General features: G+C 40.8%; 1 long non-coding RNA gene across 1 annotated transcript; it reads left to right on the forward strand.

Moving 5' to 3' along the window:
• The first annotated feature begins 3,477 nt into the window (after positions 1 to 3,477).
• Positions 3,478 to 10,991, forward strand: LOC309797176. The gene is made up of 3 exons (XR_014292557.1): positions 3,478 to 4,195; positions 9,196 to 9,330; positions 9,419 to 10,991. It is a non-coding gene; the product is annotated as an uncharacterized lncRNA (long non-coding RNA).
• The last annotated feature ends 944 nt before the right edge of the window (positions 10,992 to 11,935 follow it).

Raw genomic sequence — 11,935 nt, forward strand, 5'->3', positions numbered from 1 at the left:
AAGTTAACCAAAATCAAATTAACATATTTTAATAGAGATCATTTTTTGATTACATTTTAAAAGAAAAATAAAAGAGACATGTATATTGGAACTAGTCAAAGTTCTGAAAATGTAGTCTGATTAATGCTGACTTGTTTTGTCTTTTTCTTTTTTCCCCCTTAAAGAAAAAATATACACTAGCAAGGTATGTCCTTGGGAATCCCTGAAAATTCATCTGTATTCTGTTCACAAAAACTTTAAGATCTGCTTCCAAAACTGAAAGCCTGTCAACAGGTTATGATTGTAAAAAACAGAAAACAAATATTTTTCAGAAATGTCTCAGACTTCCCTGGTGGCGCAGTGGTTAAGGATCCACCTGCCAATGCTGGGGACACGGGTTTGAGCCCTGGTCCAGGAAGATCCCACATGCCACGGAGCAACTAAGCCCATGCACCACAACTACTGAGCCTGTGCTCTAGAGCCAGCGAGCCACAACTACTGAGCTCGTGTGCCACAACTACTGAAGCCCACGAGCCACAACTACTGAAGCCCACGCGCCTAGAGCCCGTGCTCTGCAACAAGAGAAGCCACCGCAATGAGAAGCCCGTGCACCAAAATGAAGAGTAGCCCCCGCTCACCGCAACTAGAGAAAGCCTGCATGCAGCAACAGAGACCCAGCACAGCCAAAAATAAGTAAGTAAAAGACATTAAAAAAAAAGTCTCAAAATACATTACTATGAATGTGTGTGTTCAGGTAGAGCATAACAGTCAAAATACAAAAAAAATAAGACAACCACCTTTTTAGGTGCCCATTTTATTGGGTTGGCCAAAAAAGCTCATTTGGGTTTTTCCATTAAGATGTTATGGAAAATATATGAAAAACAAAAATAAATTAAATCGTGGTTGCAAAATATGTGCCTAAAATCAAAAGAAAAAGAAAAAGGTAAACTAACCTCAACTTTACTTGAAATCAATGGCAGTCCCTAAATAATACTCATTTCCCCCCACTCATTATTCTTAGAGGAGATGAAACGTTGAGATGAGTTAAAACCTTAGGGACTCGAACAGAACTTAAGAGGTTTTCTAACACATGTCCTTTACCCAGGACGATGGTAGCTGCGTGTAACCCAGTCAAGGCTCACAGAAAGTCAAAAATTAAGCAAAATTCACGACAGAGCTTAGTGAATGCTCAGATGCAATATATTGTATCCACCTTTCTGCATTTCATAAACAACCCAGACTCTTTAAGCAATGTAGAAAAAGTAGACTCCACAGGGCAATAGGAGTAACACTCATTTTTATCAGTTGGGCTTATTTATATATATTTCCAAATAGTCCTAAACTAACGTGAACCCCATCAACACCCTCCTTTCTTCCTTTCCTTCCCTTGTTACGTAAATCAGGGCCATCCGTACCTATTCAGCTAAATACAAGTTGCCTGGAAGGGGCTTATTGATATGAGTCCTGGAGGGAAACTGAAGGGTGGGAAAGGTTTCCTTCTGACTGTGGTCTCATCATCCCTTAATGATCACACACCATCCTTTTGAGGAAGACCCAGCCGTTCTGAAGAACTTGCGTGTGAACTGGAAAACAAGCATCTGTGTTCTAACTCTACAGCAGGGTGTGGAGAGATGAGCAAACAGGGGAAAGCTATAGATTTCAACCAGGCACTCCTGGCTGAAAGAAGAAAGTCCTCAACAGACAGGCAGCCCTGCCCTCAGGCTATCTCCTGTAACATCTGGGGTGCCCAGGAATCTTCCAGCACACTAGGACCAAGCAGGGTCACGGGACTCCAGAACAGAGGCAAAGGAGGGCTGCTAGATCAGATGAATGGAAGAGAGACCCTTGGAGTTGGCCACCATAATGGTACCCATGGCCAAGGTGCACCAGACAGAAAAGACAATAAACAGCACCAGCTAGAATCACAAATTAAGGAGGGTAGCAGAGCAAGTCATTCCCAGATGGACGAAGGGTAATGCCAATGACCAGAAGGGCCCAACATGGCGCCCAGCGGACCCTCTCTCCCCTGCATCCAGGATTCCAAAGATGTCCCTCCCTCCACATCTTTGGGGGAGAAGCAGAGGCTAGAAGGCTGAGAGTCTTGAGATTTCTCTCCAAGACATTCTAGCTAATAATAAGAAAAACTATTCAAATTATATAGTGGAACTAAGATGTTAAACTGTGTCAAAGAGGTAGATTTTTTTTTTCTATTAACTAGCAGGTTGGGATTTGAAGAAAGCACAGATGATTCCAGACTAAATAAATGTCATTTTCCCTGTCCATCCAAGTGGCAGCATAAATGACATTTTTGAGCATATTATTATATTCTGTAGTGGAGATTATACATCGAAGCATTCACTCAAATGGACAGCCAAACATCCATGAGAGGAACTGTCTCATCTCTGCCAGTCTTTTTTATATGCTGATGTGGGAATGACTATTCGAACAAGGGAGCTGTGAATACTTGATTGTGGCAACGCAGGGAGAAAAGACACCCAGAAGGTTGGGCTTGGTGGCGTCATTCCAATGTCACAGCTTTATTCAGAAGAGGTGACCTTCCCCATCAACTGGGAGTTGTCACCATGAAGTAGGATAGTATCCTGAGTCCTCCTGGGCCTTTCCAATACTGCTTCTCATGATGCATGAGAAGTCTGTGTGACAACTAACTCCAGTGCACAGAACTTTTGGTCCCACAGGGGATTCATTTGCTAAAGGATGTGTATCCGACAGGGCCAACTAATTAAATGGTTCCCACTGGCATTGATGAAGCACCCTGTGTGGGCGTTGATAGTTTACAGGCACAAAGATAGGATGTCAAAGAGCTTTGCTTAAGGAGCGCAGCTTCGGGATATAGCTACTGGTTTTCCTTCCATTTATACCCCTAATGTCTACTGTGCCCATAATTGTGAGTTGCATTTGCTTGTGTCACAATTTATTGAGATACAAATTGCACACTGTGGGGCTTCCCTAGTGGCGCAGTGGTTGAGAGTCCGCCTGCCGATGCAGGGGACGCAGGTTCGTGCCCCGGTCCGGGAAGATCCCACATGCCGCGAAGCAGCTGGGCCCGTGAGCCATGGCCGCTGAGCCTGCGCGTCCGGAGCCTGTGCTCCGCAATGGGAGAGGCCACAACAGTGGGAGGCCCGCGTACCGAAAAAAAAAAAAAATGCACACTGTGAAATGCACAGATGGGAAACGTGCTTAGATATTTTGATAATTCCATGAATTGGCCACCTTAAGATGGAGAGTATTTTTATCACTAGAAAAAATTCTCCCACGTTCCTTCCAGGATTGAAGGCCATGGCTCTGTGCTGTATTACCACGGTTTGTTTTTTCTGCTTGGTGTTGAACTTCATACAAACCTAAGTTCAACACACAAATGTGCACTGATCTGTATCTGATTTCTTTCAGTCAACCTAATGTCAATAAGAGCCACCCATACTATTCACACATCAGTATTTGATTTTTCTTTTCTTTTTTTTCCCAGTGCATAATATCCCATGGTATGAATACACTGCAATTTGCTTATTCATTCTCCTGGTGAGTTTTGTTGAGTTTTTTTTTTTTCCAATACGTTTTCTGCATCTCCTAAGTTGATTATATGGTTTCTCATCTTCATTCTGGTAACGGAATTACAGACACAAACATGGATGGATTCATTTTCATGTGTTAAACCCACCTGACGTTTCTGGACACAAGGCACTTAGTCATGATGTTGTGTTCTTTTTGCATATGGCTGGATGTGATTTGTAAACTGGGCAGCTGACTCAAGGAAATTCTCCCTGGGAACCTCGCTTTTCATTATTTCCAAGCAGCAGAGTACAGGTTAAACATAATCTAAAACTGACTTTACAAAAAGAAAGAAGGCACATATTAGACAATGAAATTGAGTACGGAAGATGTAATTATGTTATGAAATTATTCTTCACTACAAGAGCTCATTAATGTGTCTTTAGCTCAAGTACCTGATATTTTCTTGGTAAACTTCTTAAGGGCTAAGGAATGAAATAAACAGCAGGAGACTTACCCTGAATCTTGAACTTAATGTGTGTCTACCCCTATGCTCCAATCCACCTCTTGTGAATCCTTTCTCTGTCCCTTACAGATATCCATCATATCTTGGGTCCAATATGCCAGTTTGGGGTAACATCTCCCCCATGATTTATAATTAAAATCTTACTCTACTTATAAAGTTATCCAACAGCCTGAGCACCAAGAGGTAAGCATATCGAGTCTACACTTCAGCTTATTATTGGAAAGCTTTGTCCGAATATGTATTACTTGGTTCCTGCCCGTCTCGAACAGGGCCTGCCTAGCAACGACTCCCCATTTTTAGAAATATTGTCTTTGCAAAAATCTCTCTACAGCTTTGACATACAGACAACCGAGCACTTTTGCATCTAAGAGTCAAATGTATGCAGGATCTTTCAACTCCTCTCTTCTCTGTATTTTCTGAGTGTATTGCCAAGAATCCTTCACACACAGATGATGTCTCAAGTGGTGACGTGAATAATGGTGAAGTTCTGTTGAATGTGAAAATACATGATTTGGGCAATAAATTCAACAGACTATTAAGGCTTGGTCTACCTTCCCTCCTCTGCAACCTCTCTCTTTCACACACACACACACACACACACACACACACACAAATAATCCCCCAATTGACTAAACAGCGTGCAGAAGTGCCATGATTGTACAGAACAGACCTGAAAAGAGAAACTCCCAGGAACATGGAACCAAGCTCTTATCTGACTTTCATATAATGAGGATTTAGAATGAAACACATTTCCAAAATCAAGAGAGAAGAGCCGGCTGCCCCTGGATGGGAGGCACGGTATTTCCTTATCCCCTTCTTTCTACACTGGATAGAATGCTTCGTTTCGTTGAAGTCAAATGTCCTCAAGAGTGAGGTTGGCAGACTGAAGAGGGTGACGTCCAAGTTCAGGGTAGAGGCATTCCTTAGTCCCTGAGGGTGACATTCAAAACAATATTGCTGTTCTGAGACTTCCCTGGCGGTCCAGTGGTTAAGGCTCTGTGCTTACACTGCAGGGGTTGTGGATGCGATCCCTAGTCGGGGAACTAAGATCCCACATGCCGTGCAGCATGGCCCAAAATAATAATAATAATAACTATTGCTGTTCTGTAAATTCTGTGGTCTCTTATATTATCACTACACATGAGTGAGGGCTGTGAATCTCATGCTAGAACATTGGTTATGATGCTCCAACTGTAAACACATGCATTTTAAATACCTACACTCATTCTGAAGTCACAGTGACTCAACTATATGTATTCAAAATGTCCAAAGGCCACCAGTAAGATCAACAGTATTAAAGGACTGATTTGTTGAAAGCTGACTATTTCTGATTTATCTTTCAGGATAGCCATTATCTGCCCTCTTTTTTCTAGATGTGTTTTCTCTTTGATAGGAAGATAATTTAAATGACACAAAAATAGCTTAATTGGCTCCAAGAGACAAAGCAAGTGTTAATCAAAAGGGCAAAAACACTGAAGTACATTTTGCATTTCATATTACATAGATCAAAGTCCACTGCCTGTGAGGACTCGGAGAGGTGGAAGGGTAAGCTGGGACGAAGTGAGAGAGTGGCATGGACATATATACATTACCAAATGTAAAATAGATAGATAGCTAGTGGGAAGCAGCCACATAGCAGAGGGAGATCAGCTCGGTGCTTTGTGACCACCTAGAGGGGTGGGATAGGGAGGGTGGGAGGGAGATGCAAGAGGGAGGGGATATGGGGATATATGTATATGTACAGCTGATTCACTTTGTTATACAGCAGAAACTAACACACCATTGTAAAGCAATTATACTCCAAAAAAGATGTTAAAAAAAAAAAGGAAGAAAGAAATGCTTTATCACAGTGGTCTAGATGGCATTCAGGATGACACTGTTTAAAAGTATGGACATGAAGCCCATCAGTTAAAAAGATTTTCAGAAATTGGTCCTTTGAAGGTCAGAGGTTTAGGAAAACCTTAACCAACTTAATTTGCTTATATTGCCTTTTTAAAGTATATGCAAGAGTCTTATATGGTAACTACATATTTAATTAAGTTGAAAAAAGGTCTTGCAGACCTCAAATAATATGTGATAAAAGAGATTGTCTCATGGTTTAGTTGTTCAGTTGTTTGTAAAATAGGTTTGGTCATTAAAATTAATGATTACATTAGAGGCAATAAAATATACAAATTATAATTAAAGAAAAAAACACAAGTCCACTGCCTGTTATGGTTTTCATCTTTTCAAATAGATTTAAATAGCTCTACAAAACCTAAAGTGGTAAGTCTAAATCTAACAAGCATGTCATTCTAAATAAAATAACAACTAAAGCCATAGTAGGAAGAAAGAAGAAGGAGGGAAAGGAGGAGAAAGTTCTAGCACAGTATCAGGGAGAACAGCAGGAACTCAAGTGCATTCTGCCAGGCTTGACGCTTAAGAGGACCTTTTATTATAAAGGATAAGAGAGGGAACTATGTTTGCACCCCGTGGCTGGAGAAATACCCTTCAGCAATTAAAGTTCATCTCTGTAATTAAATCAACAGGAGTAAGAATTGCCTCTTTGTGGAAAGGTCATACATCACGGCAAAGGCGGAAATCTCAAGCTTATACAAGAAACGCTAATTAATTGCCAAACCATTAGGCAGTTCTAACGCTCTGCAGGCACACCTAAGAACTTAGAAAGATTCCAGGTAAGATTTTGAAGGAAACATTGACAGAATATAAGGGAACGTTATTTATCAATGACAGCATTTCTTCTTCTCTTTTCTTGCTTTAGAATTGACAGGTTTTTACAAATCTAAGGATGCTCTTATCTTATTGGTTTCTGGGAGAAAATGTTTCTCAGAGACAGTCGTGTTGAAGAAGTCAGGTAACATAGGAGAATGTACTCTTAAAATTTAAAAACACAAATAATAATTTGGTAAATTACATTAAGTTAATCAGTTTGAATAACTATTAAGTGAAAACATTACAGAAAAAATAAAGTTTCGTGTTTACTATCGAAATCCTATACTCTTAATGTAAAATAGTTTATGGTGGGACTTCCCTGGTGGTGCAGTGGTTAAGAATCCACCTGCCAATGCAGGGGACATGGGTTCGAGCCCTGGGATGGAAAGATCCCACATGCTGCAGAGCAACTAAGCCCGTGCGCCACAACTACTGAGCCTGTGCTCTAGAGCCCACGAGCCACAGCTACTGAGCCCACGCGCCATAAGTACTGAAGTTCGCGCGCCTAGAGCCCATGCTCTGAAACAAGAGAAGCCACTGCAACGAGAAGCCCACGCACTGCAATGAAGAGTAGCCCCCGCTCGCCGCAATTAGAGAAAGCCCACGCAGCAACGAAGACCCAACGCAGCCATAAATAAATAAATTAATTAATTAATTTAAAAAATAGCTTATGGTAATAAGTTGTCAATGTTACCTTTATTAGAAAATATTTCTGGTTATATATCTTTTAACCCATCACCTAGGAAGGATGGAAAGAAAAAACATAGTTTTCAGCCTGAGACACAGTTCCAGTGCAAATTAGCCAAAATACGACAAGTGTTTAGATGTTTCAAGGTCAGTTGAAGAAATGAAGGATGTCAGCATCAGGATATTAATAACATAAAATTATTTCAAAATGTGTATATCACTGTATGTTTTTAAAAAGAAAATATTTCCAAGTCAAGAATTAGGAACCTAACTATTGAACTAAAGAGAAAGCTCTGGGCTTCCCTGGTGAGCCATGACCACTGAGCCTGAGCGTCCAGAGCCTGTGCTCCACAATGGGAGAGGCCCGCGTACCGCAAAAAAAAAAAAAAAAAAAAAGAAAGCTCCTATAGATGATTTAGGAAAGGTAAGAATAAAACAAAATACTTCTTCCTTAGAAATAGATAGAGTCTCAGCTAAATTCTACACAAACAGAATGACAGCGAATGGCCAACTGTTTCATATCTATATATTCATATATATATGAATATATATATCTTTTTCCATGAAATACAGGACTAAGTGATTTTCCAAATTAGCTACTCAGAATGTGGATTCCACATGCTGCACAGGAGTATTTGCCCTTACAGAACTAATATCCGTGAAATTAAAATGCTTATATTTTTATTTTCATTCCCAACCAAAGATTCACTTTTTCCACCGCACTGTAATGTCATGGTTTCTATTTGTCGGTTATGTACTCACGACAAGAAATAAGCCAATTAAGTGATCTTTAGGACATTAATAAAAACAGTCCTCAGAATAACACAGTTTTAACTCTGCTAATCTAAATTACTGAATTAAGTGGGAATAAAAAATGAACTTAGTTTTTGGTGGCATTGTATTCAATCACGTGTGGCCCAGCTAAAGATGAACTTAGAATGTAATACAAGTTTACTGGGAAAGCAAAATATTTCTGGATGGCTTCCAAGCTCAACCTTCATGCTTTTTCACAGAACTCAATTCTGTCTTCACTTTTCCTTTTCCACTTAAATGACTACAATCCAACTATTAATTTCCTGGCAACACTGTGACCAAGCATTTCATTTTGTATTCATTGCCCACATCAGGGCAAAGTATTTTTTTAGACGCCTATGGCCAACTTCCCTGCCCCCTGATTTCTCGTCAATTTTCCAGGGATTTTGGAGGTAGGTTTTTATTTGCCAACACAGTTTTTATTCCGTTAGAAGCAATGAATCTTACAAAATAAAGAGCTTCTATAGTAGCAACAAAGAATTACAATATGTAATTTTAAAAAGACAGTTTGTATTAATTTTTCAAAGGACATACTTTAGTATCAAATATAGACCTTATATATGATATATACTTATGAATCAATATACATAACTTCACACACAGTGTATATGTGTGGGTATACCCGTATGTGCATGTGTATATATGAACATATGCATATATATTTTATATATGTGTATAATACATAGCTAACACATGACAAAATAACTTAAGAAAAATAAGACATTGTACTGTACAATATTGAAAAAATTAAATATGCCAATAAATACACAATTGGCATGTATAAGAAGACCCTCTGTCATTAACATCTTTATAAGCTCCACATGGGTGCAATCAAATTCCCCACTGTTTTCTTTGTGAAGCTCAAAGGGAAATGTGTCTCAGACAGTGAACACTGGCTCCTTCCTAGACACTGTGTACATGTCTTTGTGTTATTAAAAATGCCCAAATCTACATGTTTCTTCCTTTACTAGTTGAGGTGGCTCCTGAAGCTTCTATAGAAGACTAACAGGCCAAGAACAGAAAACTACCTTCTGAGGAGGAACGAGATCAGAAGTTGCCCTACTGTGTGCCAGGTGTCATAAAAGGTTCTAGTAATAAAAACTATGGTAAGGAAACAGGGATTAAGTACTGATTAATCACATGGGGAGATGAGGAGTGAATCCAAAAATCAATGCGATTCTTGTCTTTGCACAGTACAGGTATTTCAAAAACCGGTGTAAGATAATTCCAATCCCTGGAGGCTTGTGCACTGGACCCCTGTGCCTACAGGCTCTTGTTCATGGTGCTTTCTTCTCTGCAAGTGCTTTATGACTTTGGGCAAGTGTGTCAACCATCTGTCTTGCAATTGTTTTTGTGGGATTGTGTCGATGTCAGTCATGAATGGAGATTCTACCAGAGAAGACATGCGTTTGTACCTGCCAGGTATGGGGGAACACACCAACTGGGGGATCGCTTTACAGTAATTTATATCTCAAAGTTCTAGAATCACAGTGCAAGTATCTATTCTGGCTAACCATGCACTGCCTGGTGATTCAGAGTTTTCTAGGGTACATCATCTTCTCCACTATTTGGGGCCGAGATTATAGATAAACAACTTACTTTGCTATCTTTGGGGAGATGATACATTTCCAATTCACCCTCCCCACACAGTGAAACCCTTTATAATCTCAAGTGTATGGGACTTCTGTATTGGAAACTCTTCATTGACTAAGCTTGGGATTTCATCATCTCTCCCTTGATCTTTCAACAGATGAAAAAACCTCAGTTCTCCAGATCTGGGTACTGCACTTTAGTTGAACGCGAATGGAATGCTTAATTCTTGTGTTTCTACTTTAAAATATTTAGCATGGTTTTTTTCTCTTTGCACCTGTGAGTTGAGAATTTGTTATTCATTCTACCATCTGTGTTTGTTTTCATCAGGTTGGTGTATCAAGCACCAAAGATTCTAATCAAGTCAATCTTTAAAAGTCAACAGAACGAAATTAAGATTTGACCCATAATCTAATTGCACTGAAACAATTGCCGTTTATTCTACCACCTTCTAAATGTAACCCTTTGTAACAGCATTATTGAGGTATCATTGCTATACAAAGAACTGCACACATGTAATGTGTACAATTCAATGAGTTTGTATATAGACGCCTGTGATACTATCGCCACCATCCAGGTAACAGACACAACCAACACATCGCCAAGTTTCCTTGTGTCCCTTTGGTTTAGTTTTGTGGTAAGAACACTCCCCATGAGATGTACATTTGTAAGAAATGCTGATGTGCACACCACCATCTTGTGAACTAGAGGTGTGTGCTGTACCCAAGATCTGTGGGACGTATTCATCCAGCGTAACTGAAGCTTTGCACCCTTTGACCGACCACTCCTCATGCCCGCAGCCCCCAGACATGGGCAACCACTACTGGACTCTCTGCTTCTGTGGGTGACCCTTTTAGAGTCCATGTATAAAGGAGATCGTGCGGTACGTGTGCTTCTCTTATCAGCTTATTTCACTGGGCATCATGTCTTCCAGCATCATTCATGTTGTCACATATGGCAGAAGTTCCTTCTTTTTTGAGGCTGGATAGAATTTAAAACGTGTAATCAGTGTGAGTGTGTATGTACGCACACACGCTGGTCATTTGCCCCTTTGCTCAGAGCCATCCTCACCCTCAGCTTGCTCTGTCTGCAGGCGCCAGGCTCTCCTGCCAGCTGGCATCTTATTGTCACCAACAGGAGGCTGAGATAGGGCACGGGAAGGAGAAAGGAGGTGAGAACCCAGATACTGCTTTGCATCTGCTTTTCAAGAAGCTATGCCAGGGCTTCCCTGGTGGCGCAGTGGTTCAGAGTCCGCCTGCCAATGCAGGGGACATGGGTTCGATCCCTGGTCCGGGAGGGTCCCACATGCCACGGAGCAACTGAGCCCGTGAGCCACAATTACTGAGCCTGTGCTCTAGAGCCAGTGAGCCACAACTACTGAGCCCGCATGACACAACTGCTGAAGCCTACTTGCCTAGAGCCCGTGCTCTGCAACAGGAGAAGCCACCGCAATGAGAAGCCCACTCCCCGCAACGAAGACCCAACGCAGCCAAAAATAAATAAATAAAATAAATAAATTTATAAAAAGAAAAAAAAAAGAAGCTATGCCATCTGCAGCTCTGGCCCCTGCACAGTCCCAGCGCCTGACACTTAGGTCCAGTACCCAGACTCCCTCAGGCGGCTCAAGCCTGGAAAGGCTCTCTCCATCCCCAGCGCAGCCTTCCAGCTCTCTCAATACATTGGCAAACAGCTTCCAACATGTAATTCTCCTCTTCAGCTAGCTGGTGTAGCTCCTGTTTTTCTGACTGGGTCATGAATGACATACTCTGCACTCTGAATCGCTATTTTAATTCACGTAACTTTACAGAGTTGCTCAGCCACTGGCAGAAATTCCTATTAGCCCTGGAATTAATTAGGCATATAATGAAAAGGACCCATGGTATTCTGAGATTCTTCACCTCTTACCCATGATAACCATTTGTCCAGATCAATGACCTGTCAGTTTAGTAATTTCCCAGAGACAGTAGATGCTTTTGTGTAAATAACGAGCAACGTTAGTATCGCAAACTTATAACATCTGTATGTCTAGAACCCTTTCTCCCTAGATTCAAGTGTCCACGCAACCAAACGAAAAAATTACAGTAACTTAAAAGCCATCCGTTTTCATTAAAAAATGTGTAT

The sequence above is a fragment of the Mesoplodon mirus genome (assembly GCF_964341445.2).
Source record: "Mesoplodon mirus genome assembly, chromosome: X".
Taxonomy (NCBI): Eukaryota; Metazoa; Chordata; class Mammalia; order Artiodactyla; family Ziphiidae; genus Mesoplodon; species Mesoplodon mirus.